The following is a 17,709-nucleotide window of genomic DNA, read 5'->3' as shown; positions in this document are numbered from 1 at the left end:
GGGGTAGGTAGGGGTAGGGAGGGGAGGGGGTAGGGGTAGGTAGGGGTAGGTAGGGGTAGGTAGGGGTAGGTAGGGGGTAGGGTTAGGTAGGGGTAGGGGTAGAGGTAGGGTAGGGGTAGGGGTAGCGGTAGGTAGGGGTAGGTAGGGGTAGGGGTAGGGTAGGGGTAGGTAGGGGTAGGGGTAGGGGAGGGGGAGGGGTAGGAGGTAGGGTAGGGTAGGGTAGGGGTAGGGGTAGGTAGGGGTAGGTAGGGGTAGGGGTAGGGGAGGGGGAGGGGTAGTATGTGGACCAGGGTTAGAGAATATACACCATTATGACATAATAGTCACCTCTGTTCTGGGAGTCCCATCAAAAGGATCCTGCTGGTTCCACTGGTCACCAAACTGGTCTGTACTGGTCTGTGGTAGTAATGTGCTGGTCTGTAGTAGTCCTGTACTGGTCTGTAGTAGTCTGTAGTAGTCCTGTGCTGGTCTGTAGTAGTCCTGTGCTGGTTTGTAGTAGTCTGTAGTAGTCCTGCGCTGGTCTGTAGTAGTCCTGTACTGGTCTGTAGTAGTCCTGTGCTGGTCTGTAGTAGTCCTGTGCTGGTCTGTAGTAGTCCTGTGCTGGTCTGTAGTAGTCCTGTACTGGTCTGTAGTAGTCCTGTACTGGTCTGTAGTAGTCCTGTGCTGGTCTGTATAACTGCTGTGCTGGTCTGTAGTAGTCCTGTGCTGGTCTGTAGTAGTCCTGTGCTGGTCTGTACTGCTCTGTGTCCAGGGCTCTACAGTGTCTGCGGTAGGTAGTCCTGTGCTGGTCTGTAGTAGTCCTGTACTGGTCTGTAGTACTATTGTGCTGGTCTGTAGTAGTCCTGTACTGGTCTGTAGTACTGCTGTGCTGGTCTGTAGTAGTCCTGTGCTGGTCTGTAGTAGTCCTGTACTGGTCTGTAGTACTCCTGTGCTGGTCTGTAGTAGTCCTGTACTGGTCTGTAGTAGTCCTGTACTGGTCTGTAGTAGTCCTGTGCTGGTCTGTATAACTGCTGTGCTGGTCTGTAGTAGTCCTGTGCTGGTCTGTAGTAGTCCTGTGCTGGTCTGTACTGCTCTGTGTCCAGAGCTCTACAGTGTCTGCGGTAGGTAGTCCTGTGCTGGTCTGTAGTAGTCCTGTACTGGTCTGTAGTACTGCTGTGCTGGTCTGTAGTAGTCCTGTACTGGTCTGTAGTACTGCTGTGCTGGTCTGTAGTAGTCCTGTGCTGGTCTGTAGTACTGCTGTGCTGGTCTGTAGTAGTCCTGTGCTGGTCTGTAGTAGTCCTGTACTGGTCTGTAGTAGTCCTGTGCTGGTCTGTAGTAGTCCTGTGCTGGTCTGTAGTAGTCCTGTGCTGGTCTGTAGTAGTCCTGTACTGCTCTGTACTGCTCTGTGTCCAGGGCTCTACAGTGTCTGCGGTAGGTAGTCCTGTGCTGGTCTGTAGTAGTCCTGTGCTGGTCTGTAGTACTGCTGTGCTGGTCTGTAGTACTGCTGTGCTGGTCTGTAGTAGTCCTGTGCTGGTCTGTAGTACTGCTGTGCTGGTCTGTAGTAGTCCTGTGCTGGTCTGTAGTAGTCCTGTGCTGGTCTGTAGTAGTCCTGTGCTGGTCTGTAGTACTGCTGTGCTGGTCTGTAGTAGTCCTGTGCTGCTCTGTAGTAGTCCTGTACTGCTCTGTACTGCTCTGTGTCCAGGGCTCTACAGGGTCTGCGGTAGGTAGTCCTGTGCTGCTCTGTAGTAGTCCTGTGCTGCTCTGTACTGCTCTGTGTCCAGGGCTCTACAGGGTCTGCGGTAGGTAGTCCTGTGCTGGTCTGTAGTAGTCCTGTGCTGCTCTGTAGTAGTCCTGTACTGCTCTGTACTGCTCTGTGTCCAGGGCTCTACAGGGTCTTGATGACTCTCGTCTTTCTGAAGGGAAACCAGAGAAGGGAGGAGTGGGAAGGAACTCGCTCCCCCTCATTTCCTCCTTCACCACCAGCAGGACGGCTCCAGCTCCTCACATCTGACTAATAGGAAGACTAGCATTAATGGTCCTCAGTGATTGGTTGGTACTCAGGGACCACAACCCTGACCACAACCCTAAACCCTGACCACAACCCCTAACCACAAGCCTAAACCCTAATCACAACCCTAACCACAACCCCTAACCACAAGCCTAAACCCTGACCACAACCCCTAACCACAAGCCTAAACCCTAACCACAACCCCTAACCACAAGCCTAAACCCTAACCACAACCCTAAACCCTAAACCACAACCCTAAACCCTAACCACAACCCTAATCACAACCCTAAACCCTAATCACAACCCTAAACCCTAACCACAACCCTAAACCCTAACCACAACCCTAAACCCTAACCACAACCCTAAACCACAACCCTAAACCCTAACCACAACCCTAAACCACAACCCTAAACCCTGACCACAACCCCTAACCACAACCCTAAACCCTAATCACAACCCTAAACCCTAACCACAACCCTAAACCCTAACCACAACCCTAAACCCTAACCACAACCCTAAACCACAACCCTAAACCCTGACCACAACCCCTAACCACAACCCTAAACCCTAACCACAACCCTAACCCCTAACCACAACCCTAAACCCTGACCACAACCACAACCCTAAACCCTGACCACAACCCTAAACCCTAATCACAACCCTAAACCCTAACCACAACCCTAAACCCTGACCACAACCCTAAACCCTGACCACAACCACAACCCTAAACCCTAACCACAACCCTAAACCCTAACCACAACCCTAAACCCTAACCACAACCCTAACCCCTGACCACAACCCCTAACCCCAACCCCTGACCACAACACATCCTTTGACATCTTTTTTTATCTTTCCTCTCCGTCCTCCCGTACCCTACTGTCTTCCCCTCCTCCCTCTCCTCCTGTTCTAGAAGTTTCCTATTAGCTCACACTTCCTCTTTCCTGTCTGTGTTCCCGTGGAGACGGATGTTTGGCAGGAAGAACTGGAGGAGCTGCAAGGCCCAGATAACCCAGACAAACACACACACACTACATTACACACACACACACTACATTACACACACACACACTACATTACACACACACACACTACATTACACACACACACTACATTACACACACACACACTACATTACACACACACACACTACATTACACACACACACACTACATTACACACACACACACTACATTACACACACACACACTACATTACACACACACACACTACATTACACACACACACACTACATTACACACACACACACTACATTACACACACACACACATACATTACACACACACACACTACATTACACACACACACACTACATTACACACACACACACTACATTACACACACACACTACATTACACACACACACACTACATTACACACACACACACTACATTACACACACACACACTACATTACACACACACACACTACATTACACACACACACTACATTACACACACACACACTACATTACACACACACACACTACATTACACACACACACACTACATTACACACACACACTACATTACACACAAACACTACATTACACACACACACTACATTACACACACACACTACATTACACACAAACACACACTACATTACACACACACACTACATTACACACACACTACATTACACACACACACTACATTACACACACACACTACTAACACATACACACTACATTACACACACACACACTACATTACACACACACACTACATTACACACACACACACACTACATTACACACACACACACTACATTACACACACACACACACTACTAACACATACACACTACATTACACACACACACTACATTACACACACACACTACATTACACACACACACTACATTACACACACACACACTACATTACACACACACACTACATTACACACACACACTACATTACACACACTACATTACTTTAACAGCTAACCCTAACCCCTGATGTAAACCACCTAACCCCTAACCTACCTACCCAGCCCTAACCCCTAACCTACCTACCTAGCCCTAACCCCTGAACTAACCTACCCAGGCCTAACCCCTGAACTAACCTACCTAGCCCTAACCCCTAACCTACCTACCTAGCCCTAACCCCTAACCTACCTACCTAGCCCTAACCCCTAACCTACCTACCTAGCCCTAACCCCTAACCTACCTACCTAGCCCTAACCCCTAACCTACCTACCCAGCCCTAACCCCTAACCTACCTACCTAGCCCTAACCCCTGAACTAACCTACCTAGCCCTAACCCCTAACCTACCTACCTAGCCCTAACCCCTGAACTAACCTACCCAGCCCTAACCCCTAACCTACCTACCTAGGCCTAACCCCTAACCTACCTACCTAGCCCTAACCCCTAACCTACCTACCTAGCCCTAACCCCTAAACTAACCTACCTACCTAGCCCTAACCCCTAAACTAACCTACCTACCCAGCCCTAACCCCTAAACTAACCTACCTACCTACCTAACCCCTAACCTACCTACCTAGCCCTAACCCCAACCTACCTACCTAACCCCTAACCTACCTACCTAGCCCTAACCCCTAACCTACCTACCTAGCCCTAACCCCTAACCTACCTACCTAGCCCTAACCCCTAACCTATCTACCTAGGCCTAACCCCTAACCTACCTACCTAGCCCTAACCCCTAACCTACCTACCTAGCCCTAACCCCTAAACTAACCTACCTACCTAGCCCTAACCCCTAAACTAACCTACCTACCCAGCCCTAACCCCTAAACTAACCTACCTACCTACCTAACCCCTAACATACCTACCTAGCCCTAACCCCTAACCTACCTACCCAGCTAGCACTAACCCCTAACCTACCTACCTAGCCCTAACCCCTAACCTACCTACCTAGCCCTAACCCCTAACCTACCTACCTAGCCCTAACCCCTAACCTACCTACCTAGGCCTAACCCCTAACCTACCTACCTAGCCCTAACCCCTAACCTACCTACCTAGCCCTAACCCCTAAACTAACCTACCTACCTAGCCCTAACCCCTAAACTAACCTACCTACCCAGCCCTAACCCCTAAACTAACCTACCTACCTACCTAACCCCTAACCTACCTACCTAGCCCTAACCCCTAACCTACCTACCTAACCCCTAACCTACCTACCCAGCTAGCACTAACCCCTAACCTACCTACCTAGCCCTAACCCCTAACCTACCTACCCAGCCCTAACCCCTAAACTAACCTACCTACCTAGCCCTAACCCCTAACCTACCTACCCAGCTAGCACTAACCCCTAACCTACCTACCTAGCCCTAACCCCTAACCTACCTACCTAGCCCTAACCCCTAAACTAACCTACCTACCTAGCCCTAACCCCTAACCTACCTACCTACCCAGCCGTAACCCCTAACCTACCTACCCAGCTAGCACTAACCCCTAACCTACCTACCTAGCCCTAACCCCTAACCTACCTACCTAGGCCTAACCCCTAACCTACCTACCTAGCCCTAACCCCTGAACTAACCTACCTACCTAGCCCTAACCCCTAACCTACCTACCTACCCAGCCGTAACCCCTAATCTACCTACCCAGCTAGCACTAACCCCTAACCTACCTACCTAGCCCTAACCCCTAACCTACCTACCTAGGCCTAACCCCTAACCTACCCACCTAGCCCTAACCCCTGAACTAACCTACCCAGCCCTAACCCCTAACCTACCTACCTAGCCCTAACCCCTAACCTACCTACCTAGGCCTAACCCCTAACCTACCTACCTAGCCCTAACCCCTAACCTACCTACCTAGCCCTAACCCCTGAACTAACCTACCCAGCCCTAACCCCTAACCTACCTACCTAGCCCTAACCCCTAACCTACCTACCTAGCCCTAACCCCTAACCTACCTACCTAGCCCTAACCCCTAACCTACCTACCTAGGCCTAACCCCTAACCTACCTACCTAGCCCTAACCCCTAACCTACCTACCTAGCCCTAACCCCTGAACTAACCTACCCAGCCCTAACCCCTAACCTACCTACCTAGCCCTAACCCCTGAACTAACCTACCTACCTAGCCCTAACCCCTAACCTACCCACCTAGCCCTAACCCCTAACCTACCTACCCAGCCCTAACCCCTGAACTAACCTACCCAGCCCTAACCACTAACCTACCCACCCAGCTAACCCCTAACCCCTGAACTAACCTACCCAGCTAGCAATAACCCCTGAATGACCAACCTAAACATTTGTATTTATTTATTTCACCTTTATTTAGCCAGGTAGGCTAGTTGAGAACAAGTCCTTTATTTAACCAGGTAGGCTAGTAGAGAACAAGTCCTTTATTTAGCCAGGTAGGCTAGTTGAGAACAAGTCCTTTATTTAACCAGGTAGGCTAGTTGAGAACTAGTCCTTTATTTAACCAGGTCGGCCAGTTGAGAACTAGTCCTTTATTTAACCAGGTCGGCCAGTTGAGAACTAGTCCTTTATTTAACCAGGTAGGCTAGTTGAGAACAAGTCCTTTATTTAACCAGGTAGGCTAGTTGAGAACAAGTCCTTCATTTAACCAGGTAGGCCAGTTGAGAACTAGTTCGCATTTACAACTGCGACCTGGCCAAGATAAAGCAAAGCAGTTTGACACAAACAACAACACAGAGTTACACATTAGGGATGTAAGACAATAAATTTGCCGCAGTGGCAAAGTAATTACAATTTAGCAATTAAACACTGGAGTTATAGATGTGCAGAAGATGAATGTGCAAGTAGAGATACTGGGGTGCAAAGGAGCAAAACAATTCAACAAATAACAGTATGGGGATGAGGTAGGTGGATTGGCTGTTTACAGATGGGCTGTGTACAGGTGCAGTGATCTGTGAGCTGCTCTGACAGCTGATGCTTAAAGCTAGTGAGGGAGATATGAGTCTCCAGCTTCAGTGATTTTTGCAGTTCGTTCCAGTCACTGGCAGCAGAGAACTGGAAGGAAAGGCGGCCAAAGGAGGAATTGGCTTTGGGGGGGATGACCAGTGAAATATACCTGCTGGAGCGCGTGCTACGGGTGGGTGCTGCTATGGTAACCAGTGAGCTGAGATAAGGCGGGGCTTTACCTAGCAGAGACTTATAGATGACCTGGAGCCAGTGGGTTTGGTGACGATTATGAAGCGAGGGCCAGCCAACGAGAGCGTACAGGTCGCAGTGGTGGGTAGTATATGGGGCTTTGGTGACAAAACGGATGGCACTGTGATAGACTGCATCCAATTTGCTGAGTAGAGTGTTGGAGGCTATTTTATAAATGACATCACCGAAGTCAAGGATCAGTCAGTTTTACGAGGGTATGTTTGGCAACATGAGTGAAGGAGGATTTATTGCGAAAGGGGAAGCCGATTCTAGATTTAATTTTGGATTGGAGACGCTTAATGTGAGTCTGGAAGGAGAGTTTACAGTCTAACCAGACACCTAGGTATTTGTAGTTGTCCACATATTCTAAGTCAGAACCGTCCAGAGTAGTGATGCTGGACGGGCGGGCAGGTGCAGGCAGCGATCGGTTGAAGAGCATGCATTTAGTTTTTCTTGCATTTAAGAGCAGTTGAAGGCCACGGAAGGAGAGTTGTATGGCATTGAAGCTCGTCTGGAGGGTAGTTAACACAGTGTCCAAAGAAGGGCCAGAAGTATACAGAATGGTGTCGTCTGCGTAGAGGTGGATCAGAGACTCACCAACAGCAAGAGCGACATCATTGATGTATACAGAGAAAAGAGTCGGCCCGAGAATTGAACCCTGTGGCACCCCCATAGAGACTGCCAGAGGTCCGGACAACAGGCCCTCCAATTTGACACACTGAACTCAGTCTGAGAAGTAGTTGGTGAACCAGGCGAGGCAGTCATTTGAGAAACCAAGGCTGTTGAGTCTGCCGATAAGAATGCGGTGATTGACAGAGTTGAAAGCCTTGGACAGGTCAATGAATACGGCTGCATAGTACTGTCTCTTATTGATGGCGGTTATGATATCGTTTAGGACCTTGAGCGTGGCTGAGGTGCACCCATGACCAGCTCTGAAACCAGATTGCGTAGGGGAGAAGGTACGGTGGGATTCGAAATGGTTGGTGATCTGTTTATTAACATGGCTTTCGAAGACCTTAGAAAGGCAGGGTAGGATACATATAGGTATGTACCAGTTTGGGTCTAGAGTGTCTCCCCCTTTGAAGAGCGGGATGACAGCAGCTGCTTTCCAATCTTTGGGAATCTCAGACGATACGAAAGAGAGGTTGAACAGGCTAGTAATAGGGGTTGCAACAATTTCAGCAGATCATTTTAGAAAGAGAGGGCCCAGATTGTCTAGCCCAACTGATTTGTAGGGGTCCAGATTTCGCAACTCTTTCAGAACATCAGCTATCTGGATTTGGGTGAAGGAGAAATGGGGGAGGTTTGGGCAAGTTGCTGTGGAGGGTGCAGGGCTGTTGACCGGGGTAGGGGTAGCCAGGTGGAAAGCATGGCCAGCCGTAGAAAAATGCTTATTGAAATTCTCAATTATTTTGGATTTATCAGTGGTAACAGTGTTTCCTAGCCTCAGTGCAGTGGGCAGCTGGGAGGAGGTGCTCTTATTCTCCATGGACTTTACAGTGTCCCAGAACCTTTTGGAGTTTGTGCTATAGGATGCAAATTTCTGTTTGAAAAAGCTAGCCTTTGCTTTCCTAACTGCCTGAGTATATTGGTTCCTAACTTCCCTGAAAAGTTACATATCGCAGGGGCTATTTGATGCTAATGCAGTTTTTGTGCTATTCTAGAGCAGTCAGGTCTTGACCAGCCCTAACCCCTAACCTACCTACCTAGCCCTAACCCCTAACCTATCTACCTAGCCCTAACCCCTGAACTAACCTACCTAGGCCTAACCCCTAACCTACCTACTTGGGCCTAACCCCTGAACAATGCCACTTTAATAATGTTTTCATACCCTACATTACTCATCTCATATGTATATACTGTACTCTATACCATCTACTGCATCTTGCCTATGCCGTTCGGCCATCGCTCATCCATATATTTATATGTACATATTCTTATTCATTCCTTTACAGTTGTGTGTAGAAGGTAGTTGTTGTGAAATTGTTATATTACTTGTTACATATTACTGCACGGTCGGAACTAGGGGCACAAGCATTTCGCTACACTCGCATTAACATCTGCTAACCATCTGTATGGACCATTAACATCTGCTAACCATCTGTATGTGACCAATAACATCTGCTAACCATCTGTATGGACCATTAACATCTGCTAACCATCTGTATGGACCATTAACATCTGCTAACCATCTGTATGGACCATTAACATCTGCTAACCATCTGTATGGACCATTAACACCTGCTAACCATCTGTATGTGACCATTAACATCTGCTAACCATCTGTATGGACCATTAACATCTGCTAACCATCTGTATGGACCATTAACACCTGCTAACCATCTGTATGTGACCATTAACATCTGCTAACCATCTGTATGGACCATTAACATCTGCTAACCATCTGTATGGACCAATAAAATTAGATTTGAACTAACCTACCCACCTAGCCCTAACCCCTGAACTAACCTACCCACCCAGCTAACCCTAACCCCTAAACTAACCTACCTAGCCCTAACCCCTAACCTACCTACCTAGCCCTAACCCCTAACCTACCTACCTAGCCCTAACCCCTAACCTACCTAGCCCTAACCCCTGAAATAACCTACCCAGCCCTAACCACTAACCTACCTACCTAGCCCTAACCCCTAACCTACCTACCTAGCCCTAACCCCTAACCTACCTACCTAGCCCTAACCCCTGAACTAACCTACCCAGCCCTAACCCCTAACCTACCCACCTAGCCCTAACCCCTGAACTAACCTACCCAGCCCTAACAACTAACCTACCTACCTAGCCCTAACCCCTAACCTACCTACCTAGGCCTAACCCCTAACCTACCCACCTAGCCCTAACCCCTGAACTAACCTACCCAGCACTAACCACTAACCTACCTACCTAGCCCTAACCCCTAACCTACCTACCTAGGCCTAACCCCTAACCTACCTACCTAGGCCTAACCCCTAACCTACCTACCTAGCCCTAACCCCTAACCTACCCACCTAGCCCTAACCCCTGAACTAACCTACCCAGCCCTAACCACTAACCTACCTACCCAGCCCTAACCCCTAACCTACCTAGCCCTAACCCCTGAACTAACCTACCCAGCCCTAACCCCTAGCCTACCTACCTAGCCCTAACCCCTAACCTACCTACCTAGCCCTAACACCTAAACTAACCTACCCACCCAGCTAACCCCTAACCTAACCTACCCACCCACCTAGCCCTAACCCCTAAACTAACCTACCTATTCTTAACCCCTAACATCAGGGCTTCAAGGTATTTCTCTGAATGAGTTTTCTGGACATTTAGATATACAGAACCTTCCCTACCATACAGGGCTAGAGGAACCTTCCCTACCATACAGGACTAGAGGAACCTTCCCTACCATACATACAGGACTAGAGGAACCTTCCCCACCATACATACAGGACTAGAGGAACCTTCCCTACCATACAGGGCTAGAGGAACCTTCCCTACCATACAGGACTAGAGGAACCTTCCCTACCATACAGGACTAGAGGAACCTTCCCTACCATACAGGGCTAGAGGAACCTTCCCTACCATACAGGACTAGAGGAACCTTCCCTACCATACATACAGGACTAGAGGAACCTTCCCTACCATACAGGACTAGAGGAACCTTCCCTACCATACAGGACTAGAGGAACCTTCCCTACCATACAGGACTAGAGGAACCTTCCCTACCATACAGGACTAGAGGAACCTTCCCTACCATACAGGGCTAGAGGAACCTTCCCTACCATACAGGACTAGAGGAACCTTCCCTACCATACATACAGGACTAGAGGAACCTTCACTACCATACATACAGGACTAGAGGAACCTTCCCTACCATACAGGACTAGAGGAACCTTCCCTACCATACATACAGGACTAGAGGAACCTTCCCTACCATACATACAGGACTAGAGGAACCTTCCCTACCATACAGGACTAGAGGAACCTTCCCTACCATACAGGACTAGAGGAACCTTCCCTACCATACAGGACTAGAGGAACCTTCCCTACCATACATACAGGACTAGAGGAACCTTCCCTACCATACATACAGGACTAGAGGAACCTTCCCTACCATACAGGACTAGAGGAACCTTCCCTACCATACAGGACTAGAGGAACCTTCCCTACCATACAGGACTAGAGGAACCTTCCCTACCATACAGGACTAGAGGAACCTTCCCTACCATACATACAGGACTAGAGGAACCTTCCCTACCATACAGGACTAGAGGAACCTTCCCTACCATACAGGACTAGAGGAACCTTCCCCACCATACAGGACTAGAGGAACCTTCCCCACCATACATACAGGACTAGAGGAACCTTCCCTACCATACAGGACTAGAGGAACCTTCCCTACCATACATACAGGACTAGAGGAACCTTCCCTACCATACATACAGGACTAGAGGAACCTTCCCTACCATACAGGACTAGAGGAACCTTCCCTACCATACAGGACTAGAGGAACCTTCCCTACCATACAGGACTAGAGGAACCTTCCCTACCATACAGGACTAGAGGAACCTTCCCTAACATACAGGACTAGAGGAACCTTCCCTACCATACAGGACTAGAGGAACCTTCCCTACCATACAGGACTAGAGGAACCTTCCCTACCATACAGGACTAGAGGAACCTTCCCTACCATACATACAGGACTAGAGGAACCTTCCCTACCATACAGGACTAGAGGAACCTTCCCTACCATACAGGACTAGAGGAACCTTCCCTACCATACAGGACTAGAGGAACCTTCCCCACCATACAGGACTAGAGGAACCTTCCCTACCATACAGGACTAGAGGAACCTTCCCTACCATACATACAGGACTAGAGGAACCTTCCCTACCATACATACAGGACTAGAGGAACCTTCCCTACCATACAGGACTAGAGGAACCTTCCCTACCATACATACAGGACTAGAGGAACCTTCCCTACCATACAGGACTAGAGGAACCTTCCCTACCATACATACAGGACTAGAGGAACCTTCCCTACCATACAGGACTAGAGGAACCTTCCCTACCATACAGGACTAGAGGAACCTTCCCTACCATACATACAGGACTAGAGGAACCTTCCCTACCATACATACAGGACTAGAGGAACCTTCCCTACCATACAGGACTAGAGGAACCTTCCCTACCATACAGGACTAGAGGAACCTTCCCTAACATACAGGACTAGAGGAACCTTCCCTACCATACATACAGGACTAGAGGAACCTTCCCTACCATACAGGACTAGAGGAACCTTCCCTACCATACATACAGGACTAGAGGAACCTTCCCTACCATACAGGACTAGAGGAACCTTCCCTACCATACATACAGGACTAGAGGAACCTTCCCTACCATACAGGACTAGAGGAACCTTCCCTACCATACAGGACTAGAGGAACCTTCCCTACCATACAGGACTAGAGGAACCTTCCCTACCATACATACAGGACTAGAGGAACCTTCCCTACCATACAGGACTAGAGGAACCTTCCCTACCATACATACAGGACTAGAGGAACCTTCCCTACCATACAGGACTAGAGGAACCTTCCCTACCATACAGGACTAGAGGAACCTTCCCTACCATACAGGACTAGAGGAACCTTCCCTACCATACAGGACTAGAGGAACCTTCCCTACCATACAGGACTAGAGGAACCTTCCCTACCATACAGGACTAGAGGAACCTTCCCTACCATACAGGACTAGAGGAACCTTCCCCACCATACAGGACTAGAGGAACCTTCCCTACCATACAGGACTAGAGGAACCTTCCCTACCATACAGGACTAGAAGAACCTTCCCTACCATACAGGACTAGAGGAACCTTCCCTACCATACAGGACTAGAGGAACCTTCCCTACCATACAGGACTAGAGGAACCTTCCCTACCATACAGGACTAGAGGAACCTTCCCTACCATACAGGACTAGAATAACCTTCCCCACCATACAGGACTAGAGGAACCTTCCCTACCATACAGGACTAGAGGAACCTTCCCTACCATACAGGACTAGAGGAACCTTCCCTACCATACAGGACTAGAGGAACCTTCCCTACCATACAGGACTAGAGGAACCTTCCCTACCATACAGGACTAGAGGAACCTTCCCTACCATACAGGACTAGAGGAACCTTCCCTACCATACAGGACTAGAGGAACCTTCCCTACCATACAGGACTAGAGGAACCTTCCCTACCATACATACAGGACTAGAGGAACCTTCCCTACCATACAGGACTAGAGGAACCTTCCCTACCATACAGGACTAGAGGAACCTTCCCTACCATACAGGACTAGAGGAACCTTCCCTACCCTACAGGACTAGAGGAACCTTCCCTACCATACAGGACTAGAGGAACCTTCCCTACCATACAGGACTAGAGGAACCTTCCCTACCATACATACAGGACTAGAGGAACCTTCCCTACCATACAGGACTAGAGGAACCTTCCCTACCATACAGGACTAGAGGAACCTTCCCTACCATACAGGACTAGAGGAACCTTCCCTACCATACAGGACTAGAGGAACCTTCCCTACCATACAGGACTAGAGGAACCTTCCCTACCATACATACAGGACTAGAGGAACCTTCCCTACCATACAGGACTAGAGGAACCTTCCCTACCATACATACAGGACTAGAGGAACCTTCCCTACCATACAGGACTAGAGGAACCTTCCCTACCATACAGGACTAGAGGAACCTTCCCTACCATACAGGACTAGAGGAACCTTCCCTACCATACAGGACTAGAGGAACCTTCCCTACCATACAGGACTAGAGGAACCTTCCCTACCATACAGGACTAGAGGAACCTTCCCTACCATACAGGACTAGAGGAACCTTCCCTACCATACAGGACTAGAGGAACCTTCCCTACCATACATACAGGACTAGAGGAACCTTCCCTACCATACAGGGCTAGAGGAACCTTCCCTACCATACAGGAATAGAGGAACCTTCCCTACCATACAGGGCTAGAGGAACCTTCCCTACCATACAGGACTAGAGGAACCTTCCCCACCATACAGGACTAGAGGAACCTTCCCTACCATACAGGACTAGAGGAACCTTCCCTACCATACAGGACTAGAGGAACCTTCCCTACCATACAGGACTAGAGGAACCTTCCCTACCATACAGGACTAGAGGAACCTTCCCTACCATACAGGACTAGAGGAACCTTCCCTACCATACATACAGGACTAGAGGAACCTTCCCTACCATACAGGACTAGAGGAACCTTCCCTACCATACCGGACTAGAGGAACCTTCCCTACCATACAGGACTAGAGGAACCTTCCCTACCATACAGGACTAGAGGAACCTTCCCTACCATACAGGACTAGAGGAACCTTCCCTACCATACATACAGGACTAGAGGAACCTTCCCTACCATACAGGACTAGAGGAACCTTCCCTACCATACAGGACTAGAGGAACCTTCCCTACCATACAGGACTAGAGGAACCTTCCCTACCATACACAGGACTAGAGGAACCTTCCCTACCATACAGGACTAGAGGAACCTTCCCTACCATACATACAGGACTAGAGGAACCTTCCCTACCATACAGGACTAGAGGAACCTTCCCTACCATACAGGACTAGAGGAACCTTCCCTACCATACAGGACTAGAGGAACCTTCCCTACCATACATACAGGACTAGAGGAACCTTCCCTACCATACAGGACTAGAGGAACCTTCCCTACCATACAGGACTAGAGGAACCTTCCCTACCATACAGGACTAGAGGAACCTTCCCTACCATACATACAGGACTAGAGGAACCTTCCCTACCATACAGGACTAGAGGAACCTTCCCTACCATACAGGACTAGAGGAACCTTCCCTACCATACATACAGGACTAGAGGAACCTTCCCTACCATACATACAGGACTAGAGGAACCTTCCCTACCATACAGGACTAGAGGAACCTTCCCTACCATACAGGACTAGAGGAACCTTCCCTACCATACAGGACTAGAGGAACCTTCCCTACCATACAGGACTAGAGGAACCTTCCCTACCATACAGGACTAGAGGAACCTTCCCTACCATACAGGACTAGAGGAACCTTCCCTACCATACAGGACTAGAGGAACCTTCCCTACCATACAGGACTAGAGGAACCTTCCCTACCATACATCAGGACTAGAGGAACCTTCCCTACCATACAGGACTAGAGGAACCTTCCCTACCATACAGGACTAGAGGAACCTTCCCTACCATACATACAGGACTAGAGGAACCTTCCCTACCATACAAGGACTAGAGGAACCTTCCCTACCATACATACAGGACTAGAGGAACCTTCCCTACCATACAGGACTAGAGGAACCTTCCCTACCATACAGGACTAGAGGAACCTTCCCTACCATGCATACAGGACTAGAGGAACCTTCCCTACCATACAGGACTAGAGGAACCTTCCCTACCATACAGGACTAGAGGAACCTTCCCTACCATACAGGACTAGAGGAACCTTCCCTACCATACAGGACTAGAGGAACCTTCCCTACCATACAGGACTAGAGGAACCTTCCCTACCATACAGGACTAGAGGAACCTTCCCTACCATACAGGACTAGAGGAACCTTCCCTACCATACAGGACTAGAGGAACCTTCCCTACCATACAAGGACTAGAGGAACCTTCCCTACCATACAGGACTAGAGGAACCTTCCCTACCATACAGGACTAGAGGAACCTTCCCTACCATACAGGACTAGAGGAACCTTCCCTACCATACAGGACTAGAGGAACCTTCCCTACCATACAGGACTAGAGGAACCTTCCCTTCCATACAGGACTAGAGGAACCTTCCCTACCATACATACAGGACTAGAGGAACCTTCCCTACCATACAGGACTAGAGGAACCTTCCCTACCATACATACAGGACTAGAGGAACCTTCCCTACCATACAGGACTAGAGGAACCTTCCCTACCATACAGGACTAGAGGAACCTTCCCTACCATACAGGACTAGAGGAACCTTCCCTACCATACAGGACTAGAGGAACCTTCCCTACCATACAGGACTAGAGGAACCTTCCCTACCATACAGGACTAGAGGAACCTTCCCTACCATACATACAGGACTAGAGGAACCTTCCCTACCATACAGGGCTAGAGGAACCATCCCTACCATACAGGACTAGAGGAACCTTCCCTACCATACAGGGCTAGAGGAACCTTCCCTACCATACAGGACTAGAGGAACCTTCCCCACCATACAGGACTAGAGGAACCTTCCCTACCATACAGGACTAGAGGAACCTTCCCTACCATACAGGACTAGAGGAACCTTCCCTACCATACAGGACTAGAGGAACCTTCCCTACCATACAGGACTAGAGGAACCTTCCCTACCATACAGGACTAGAGGAACCTTCCCTACCATACATACAGGACTAGAGGAACCTTCCCTACCATACAGGACTAGAGGAACCTTCCCTACCATACAGGACTAGAGGAACCTTCCCTACCATACAGGACTAGAGGAACCTTCCCTACCATACAGGACTAGAGGAACCTTCCCTACCATACAGGACTAGAGGAACCTTCCCTACCATACATACAGGACTAGAGGAACCTTCCCTACCATACAGGACTAGAGGAACCTTCCCTACCATACAGGACTAGAGGAACCTTCCCTACCATACAGGACTAGAGGAACCTTCCCTACCATACAGGACTAGAGGAACCTTCCCTACCATACAGGACTAGAGGAACCTTCCCTACCATACATACAGGACTAGAGGAACCTTCCCTACCATACAGGACTAGAGGAACCTTCCCTACCATACAGGACTAGAGGAACCTTCCCTACCATACATACAGGACTAGAGGAACCTTCCCTACCATACAGGACTAGAGGAACCTTCCCTACCATACAGGACTAGAGGAACCTTCCCTACCATACAGGACTAGAGGAACCTTCCCTACCATACATCAGGACTTCAGGAACCTTCCCTACCATACAGGACTAGAGGAACCTTCCCTACCATACAGGACTAGAGGAACCTTCCCTACCATACAGGACTAGAGGAACCTTCCCTACCATACAGGACTAGAGGAACCTTCCCTACCATACAGGACTAGAGGAACCTTCCCTACCATACATAGGACTAGAGGAACCTTCCCTACCATACATCAGGACTAGAGGAACCTTCCCTACCATACAGGACTAGAGGAACCTTCCCTACCATACAGGACTAGAGGAACCTTCCCTACCATACAGGACTAGAGGAACCTTCCCTACCATACAGGACTAGAGGAACCTTCCCTACCATACAGGACTAGAGGAACCTTCCCTACCATACAGGACTAGAGGAACCTTCCCTACCATACAGGACTAGAGGAACCTTCCCTACCATACAGGACTAGAGGAACCTTCCCTACCATACAGGACTAGAGGAACCTTCCCTACCATACAGGACTAGAGGAACCTTCCCTACCATACAGGACTAGAGGAACCTTCCCTACCATACATACAGGACTAGAGGAACCTTCCCTACCATACACAGGACTAGAGGAACCTTCCCTACCATACATACAGGACTAG

The 17,709-nt window shown here is 49.1% G+C and overlaps 1 protein-coding gene across 1 annotated transcript in view; it reads right to left on the bottom strand.

The window, feature by feature from the left end:
* The window catches only part of LOC123732152 (SH3 and multiple ankyrin repeat domains protein 3-like), a 112,044-nt gene extending 111,487 nt beyond the window's left edge, over positions 1 to 557 (bottom strand). Inside the window, 1 exon segment of the mRNA XM_045711500.1 lies at positions 328 to 557. The gene's annotated coding sequence lies outside the window, so the exon portion shown is untranslated.
* Between the last annotated feature and the right edge of the window lie 17,152 nt (positions 558 to 17,709).

This window comes from Salmo salar, unplaced genomic scaffold (assembly GCF_905237065.1).
Source record: "Salmo salar unplaced genomic scaffold, Ssal_v3.1, whole genome shotgun sequence".
NCBI classification, from domain to species: domain Eukaryota; kingdom Metazoa; phylum Chordata; class Actinopteri; order Salmoniformes; family Salmonidae; genus Salmo; species Salmo salar.
Note: the sequence above shows the minus strand (reverse complement) of the source record. Positions and strands in the feature narration are given on the sequence as shown.